This window comes from Cebus imitator, unplaced genomic scaffold, assembly GCF_001604975.1.
Source record: "Cebus imitator isolate Cc_AM_T3 unplaced genomic scaffold, Cebus_imitator-1.0 Scaffold460, whole genome shotgun sequence".
NCBI classification, from domain to species: Eukaryota; Metazoa; Chordata; class Mammalia; order Primates; family Cebidae; genus Cebus; species Cebus imitator.
In genome coordinates, this window is record NW_016107775.1 from 1,197,367 (window position 1) to 1,203,926 (window position 6,560).

Below are 6,560 nucleotides of genomic sequence, written 5' to 3' on the forward strand. Positions count from 1 at the left end.
GTTTTCTGTTCTGTTTTAACAGAAAATAAAAGGAGTGTAAGCTCCTTTTCTCATTTCAAAGTTGCTACCAGTGTATGCAGTAATTAGAACAAAGAAGAAACATTCAGTAGAACATTTTATTGCCTAGTTGACAACATTGCTTGAATGCTGGTGGTTCCTATCCCTTTGACACTACACAATTTTCTAATATGTGTTAATGCTACGTGAAAAAAATGCCCTGATTCCTAGTGCCAAAGGTTCAACTTAATGTATATACCTGAAAACCCATGCATTTGTGCTCTTTTTTTTTTTTATGGTGCTTGAAGTAAAACAGCCCATCCTCTGCAAGTCCATCTCTGTTGTTCTTAGGCATTCTATCTTTGCTCAAATTGTTGAAGGATGGTGATTTGTTTCATGGTTTTTGTATTTGAGTCTAATGCAGGTTCTAAAATGATAGAGGCAATGCATTATTGTGTAGCCACGGTTTTCTGGAAAAGCTGATATTTTAGGAATTGTATTTCAGATCTTAAATGAAATTTGTTTCTAAATTTCAAAGCAAAAAAAAAAAAAATAATAAAATCATCCGGTGGGGAAGGGGAGAAAACGTGGATGGGGTATAGTTGAAATAGCACTGACCAGGAGATGGTGATTGTTAAAGCTGGGTGCGTAAATGGCAGTTCCCTATACTTTTCCTTTGTTGTATAAGCATAAAATTTTCAGTAATGAAAGGTTTAAGACATTAGACAAAAGAACCTTTACTTGGAAGTTTGCATCATCAACACTTTGTCTCATTAAGTCCCCCTTTTGGCTTTTGTTTTCCATAGAGTAAGCCTAAATTTTTGTTAACAACAGTTTGGGATTTTAGATATTTATTATTAAAAGGTTTTTTAGAAAGGCAGAGGTGGAAATATTATGCCTATGGCCATCTTCTGATTTCTTTTTACTTCTTTTTTTCTTTTAACAAAGAACTATTTGCTTATTTGTTGGCTTTTTACTTAGAACATTTAACAAACCATATTAGTGAATGGCGTATAAAATGTGCTTATTATTTAAAACTTAAATAATATAAAATAGGAATTATATAAGCATATTCTTCTGTTTTAATATCTAGAACTGATTTTGTTCCCCCCGAGACTGCTGTTTTTGTTCTTTGCTGATTTATTGATCTGAGACTAGAATCATCGTTGAAACAAAACTGACCTTAAAGGCAACATGCTATCACATTGCTTGACTTTGTGAAATTTTCTAGCTGAAATTCAAATGATAGCTGGTCTAACAATTTTTTCTTAGTAAGTAGAAATCTTACATTTCAGTATTACTCTATTCCAGCAAATTACACATATATCTTTTCACAGAGCTCATGAAATTTTGATGATGGCTAAAGCACAAGATATTGAGTTGCTTAATCGATTTGAGTTAATCTTTAATATTGACATCACATGCCATTATGTGACTCTCTGCTCAGGAGATGGCTTTCCGCTGGTAGATTATTTGCTTTCATTTTGCTGCTCATACTTCTAATTTTCTATTGCTAAATAGGGAGGCAAGCCAGTGATTTATACGTTTCTAACTCTGTACATAGCTTAATTAAGAAAGGTTGAAATTATCATTAAGATGCTTTAGAATTATCTGCGAATTTTATTTATATATTAGCCCTATTAGAAATAGGCATTATTAATTGAGAATGGAGTATAATTTTTAGCTACTTTGCCAAACGCAATAAAAATAACCTATTTACTTTTTCCAAAACTGGGTAGCTGGATGTGGATATCTTTCAGAAGCAGTAGGGTCCTTACAGGACATGTGCTTTCATGCTACTAATTTTCATGACTTGCAGCCACAGAAAAATAATTATTTTTAAGTGGCCAGCATTCATGTTGAAAATGAGCCCATTTTTCTTGGCCATCAGAATAACCATTTCCCTTGAACTATGATAATCAGTTCTGACATACTGCTTTGAGCCTTTTCTCCTTCTGCATTTCAAGAAGGTTAAACATTATTGAGCATAAACCTTTGTCCCAGGAGTTTAGAAGGGCAAAAATTATACATTCAACCGGAACATATACTTTAAAGTGGATTTCTGTATTCATTCAGCTCCTGGAGTTTTAACAAAGAGGTATCTGAAAAATCATTAGCCAAGTTTCTTGCGCACACGCCTCCCCTCCCTTTGCTCGGTGCTTTTTTGGTCTCTGTGAAACTAAACATTAGCCACCCGTTTAATAAAATATGAATGAATTAGGCAAGCTTGATTTCTTCCACTAATGGCAAATATAGAGAGGAGAGTAGGGGACAAGGGCCTAGTTTTGCAGAGCCCGTATAGTTATGACCTGTTGGTGTCCTCTGGATGTGTTGTAGTCCCTTTCACCTGGGAAAAGTCTTTTCTTTGCTTGTGTATTCCTGCCTTGGCCCTCTGAGCTTCTGATGGTTTGTCCTCTCTGTTTGGTCCCTCCTTCCATCCACAACTTCCTCTTGGATGGATCCCTCTGAATATGAGCTTAAACTAGCTCCCTCTGTCTCTCTGGATTCATAACTGGCCTCCCAAAAGCATGTGCCATGGAGGGGCAGCTCGATGCCAAGCAGGCCTTTTATTCTGGCCACAGTCTTTCCCCTTAGAGTCCTTTGGTAAGAGTCGTATTCTAGTCACATGTTCCTTAAACTCCGGGAGAGACATGTTTTGCATTTCAAGGCATCTCCTTGAACCCCGCTCCGTTGGTTTAAGGCATAGGATATGCACACCAACCTCTCTTCTAGGAGGAAATGCTCAAGGCATCATTAGATTTCTCCAAAACAACCTCTCCTGCTAGTTTCTGGCTTTGTCTCCCTCTCATAGAGTGGTGATGGACTCACGTTGCTCTAACCTGTGTCACACTCACCTAACATGGTCCTCATAGATGGTTTAGCACAGGGCATTTCATACTGGTCTTCGGTTCACATCACACTGGTGACATATTATGTGAGTTCAGCAGCACCTGAAATAGTCTGTTCAACAAGACAAGTCTGTTGACCAGTTGTACTTCCAAAGTGATGTCAGATTATTCTAAAAGTCTCTAAATACTTCCAATTTCTGTATTTATCTTCTAGCAAACCAGTAAAAACAGTTCTCAGACTGGCACTTGTCCATGGGCATATTTTGAGTTGTACTGTTCCAACACTTTCCTTTAGGATTTGGGGATAGTGGCATTTATTGGGTTGTTCCCAGCCTGTGGGATATCAGTTGAAACTGACTAAAAAACTTCTAATTTGATATCCTGTTATAATTAGAATAGATTTTCATTAATTCCACATGTTTATTAAGCATTTACTCTGTGCCACAGATCTCATAAAAACAAAAACAAAAATAACTGTGTTTATTTACTTATTTATTTAGAGATGGAGTCGTGCTCTGTCACCCAGGCTGTAGTGCAGCAGTGCAATCTTGGCTCACTGCAACCTCCGCCTTCCAGGTTCCAGCGATTCTCCTGGCTCAGCCTCCTGAGTAGTTGGGATTACAGGTGGCTACCATCACGCCCAGCTAATAATTTGTATTTTTTTTAGTAGAGATGGGGTTTCACCATGTTGGTCAGGCTGGTCTTGAACTCCTGACCTCAGGTGATCCGCCCACCTTGGCCCCCCAAAATGCTGGAATTACAGGCGTGAGCCACTGCACCTGGCCACATAACTATTTATATTGTGCTAGGGAGGTGATAAGTGTTATGAAAAAAATACTTCTGGTAAGGGGGAAGATAGTGTTGGGGTGGGATGATGGGTTTATATTGCACAGTCAGGGAACATTCTTTGATAAGGTGATATCTGATCAGAGCCAGGTATCTGGGTAAGAACCTTTTAGGCCAAAAGGTCTTGTTGCCCAGGCTGGAGTGCAATGGTGCGATCTCGGCTCACAGCAACTTCTGCCTCCCAGGTTCAAGCAGTTCTCCTGCCTCAGCCTTCAGAGTAACTGGGATTGCAGGCATGGGACACCAGGCTCGACTAATTTTGTATTTTTGGTAGAGACAGGATTTCTCCTTGTTGGTCAGGCTGGTTTTGAACTCCTGTGACCTTAGGTGATTTGCCCACCTTGGCCTCCCAAAGTGTTGGGATTACAGGCATGAATTGGCCATTATTTGCTTCCTAATTTGTAGGCATGTTTTACCTTGATACAAATACAAGTCAATTTAAAAATGAGTGGGGAAAAAATGATGGGGAGATAAAGACATGTAAAGAGCTTTTGTAAATTACCCTTTAAAGGAGTTTGCCTAAGAAGAGACTAAGGAATTTAGGCAGTAAGCCAGGGAGGTTGTAGGATTCAGAAAGGTCTTTGTAACATAAGAGACATTTGAGATATTTTAGGAAGAAGAAAAGGGGCCTTTCCTGGGCCTGGACAGAATGCAGGTGAGGGTAAGGGTAGAAGTGGATACATTTGGGGATAGCTAGAAGTTGTTAAAAAAAAAAACAGTGCTGAGAACCCAGTTGCTGTTCGATGGTTGGACATTTGTTGAGGGATTAAGCTGCTTGGTTGAGTAGTGTTGTCAAAGCATGTTCCAGCCATTTAGAATTGGGAGTTAAGGCGAATGTTTGAACTGATCCAAGATATAGGGTAGATTGATAGCTCTAGAGGAGGTGGCTGGAATATTGATGTCAAGAGAATGCTTGAAATGATGCGTCATGGGGCTTGATGAGGAAGAACAGGAAATCTTAATGGCAGTCATGGGTCTGACCAGGAACAGAGCATTAGAGGTCTGGATTAGCTTGAAGAGGAGTGAGAGAGCTGGAGAGCCAGAAGTTGGAGGTCACAGTGTTGGATTACAATGAGAGTTCTCAGAATTGGTTTAGTACCAGGTGATGTCATCATCCAGAATGGGGCCATGGCATGCTGCGAGAGAGAAGATAAAGATTATTTGAGCTCAGGAGGTGAGGAACTTTTGTGGCTGAGGCGTTGGCTGGCTCATCCACATGTATGTGGAAATCTTCCAGCTGACTACATTCAAGGTGGAGAAGAAGCAATGAGTCAGGTTCCAAAGTCCTCAGCAAATGAGGGGGTGTGGCCAGAGGTCAGACAGTGACAATTCAGGGAAAGGAAGACAGTAGCATTGGATGATGGTTCCCCCTCACAGAGGAACAGGATTTCGATGAGACATGCAGGAGAAGCAGCAGCCTCTGCTGGAGGGATGCAGAGGTACGGACAGCAGGCACTTAACAAATACACGTGGAATGACTGAGGTAAGACAAGCAGTGGAGATGGCACTTTTGTGAGGAGTTAGAGCTTTCTAACAATGAAATGAATGTTCCAAAGGGCACCTAGAAAAGAGTTGACTAGGAGGGCAGTAGTGGATAAACTACAGAGTAGCAAAAGGATGATTGTCTTTAAGAAGAGAGTTGCCCACAGGGCTTGAATTTCCGGTAGTGTACAAGCATGGTAGGGAGAAGTGGTGTGGGTGGTGGATGAGTTCACCTGTGCTAGGATTCCAGCAGCTCTCGGGATGGGGCCAAGGGTAGCCACAGAGAGCCCTCTGCCATTGATACCAATAGTCTGTAGCCTTTGCTCCTAGCTGGATGATGTGTCCATGAGACACTCTGGTTTGTCTTTAGAGTCCATGAGCTCTTCAAAGGCTTTTTGAGATCACTGGGACCTAAACATAAATTATTGATTCCAAAATAAGAAGCTTGGAACTTAATTTTAAAAATCATCTTTAATTAAATGACTAGTCATAATTTCAACTGCCCAGTTGCAATTCAACTTATATATAACTGTGCATAAGTGAAATTTAGAACTACACAAAAATAGCTTTTAACAAAATATATTTTTCTTTCTTTCTTTTTTTTTAAGATGGGTTTTCACCATGTTGGTCAGGCTGGTCTTGAACTCCCGACCTCAGGTGATCCTCCCACCTTGGCCTCCAAAGTGCTTGCATTACAGGCATGAGCCACCACGCCTGGCCCAAAATATATTTTTCAAATAATAAAAGCCCTTTCAAACATTAATGTAAAATGTATTGAACACGTCTAAGTATATGTATAATGTGATGGGACCTGAGTATGTGTAATGTGATGGGACTTGTAAAAAAAAAATGTATTGAACGTGTCTGAGTATATGTGTTATGTGATGGGACCTGTAAAAGAAATTCTATGAGCATTGTTTTTTTCTTTTTTTTTTTTTGAGATGATTCTCGCTCTGTCACTAGGCTGAAGTGCAGTGGCGTGATCTCAGCTCACTGCAATCTCCACCTCCCCGGTTGAAGCGATTTTCCTGCCTCAGCCTCCCTGGTAGCTGGGACTATAGGCGCCTGCCACCACAGCGAGCTAATTTTTGTATTTATTAGTAGAGATGGAGTTTCACCATGTTGGCCAGGATGATCTCTTTACCTCATGATTCGCCTGCCTCGGGCTCTCAAAGTGTTAGGCTGTGAGTGTCTGAAAACATCTTTGGCTTAGGTTCCAAATAGATGCTCAGTCAGAAGTTGTTCAGAAGGTACCTGTTTGTGTGCGATTGAAGACGGTATTAGTAAAGATAACCAGGTCTGTAATAGGACCTTGCTTATGTGGCTGAGAAAGGGATCTACTAGTCTGAGGAGTCTCTCCTTTTTTTTTTTTTTTTTTTTTTTTTT

The 6,560-nt window shown here is 40.2% G+C and overlaps 1 protein-coding gene and 1 long non-coding RNA gene across 2 annotated transcripts in view; one reads left to right on the plus strand and one right to left on the minus strand.

Annotated features, from left to right (window-relative positions):
- Positions 1-544, minus strand: part of LOC108291597 — a 664-nt gene extending 120 nt beyond the window's left edge. The window contains exon 1 of the long non-coding RNA XR_001819961.2: positions 257-544. This is a non-coding gene — a long non-coding RNA (uncharacterized LOC108291597). The remainder of the gene's footprint in view (positions 1-256) is intronic.
- Positions 1-6,560, plus strand: part of DST (dystonin) — a 510,996-nt gene that overhangs the window by 75,918 nt on the left and 428,518 nt on the right.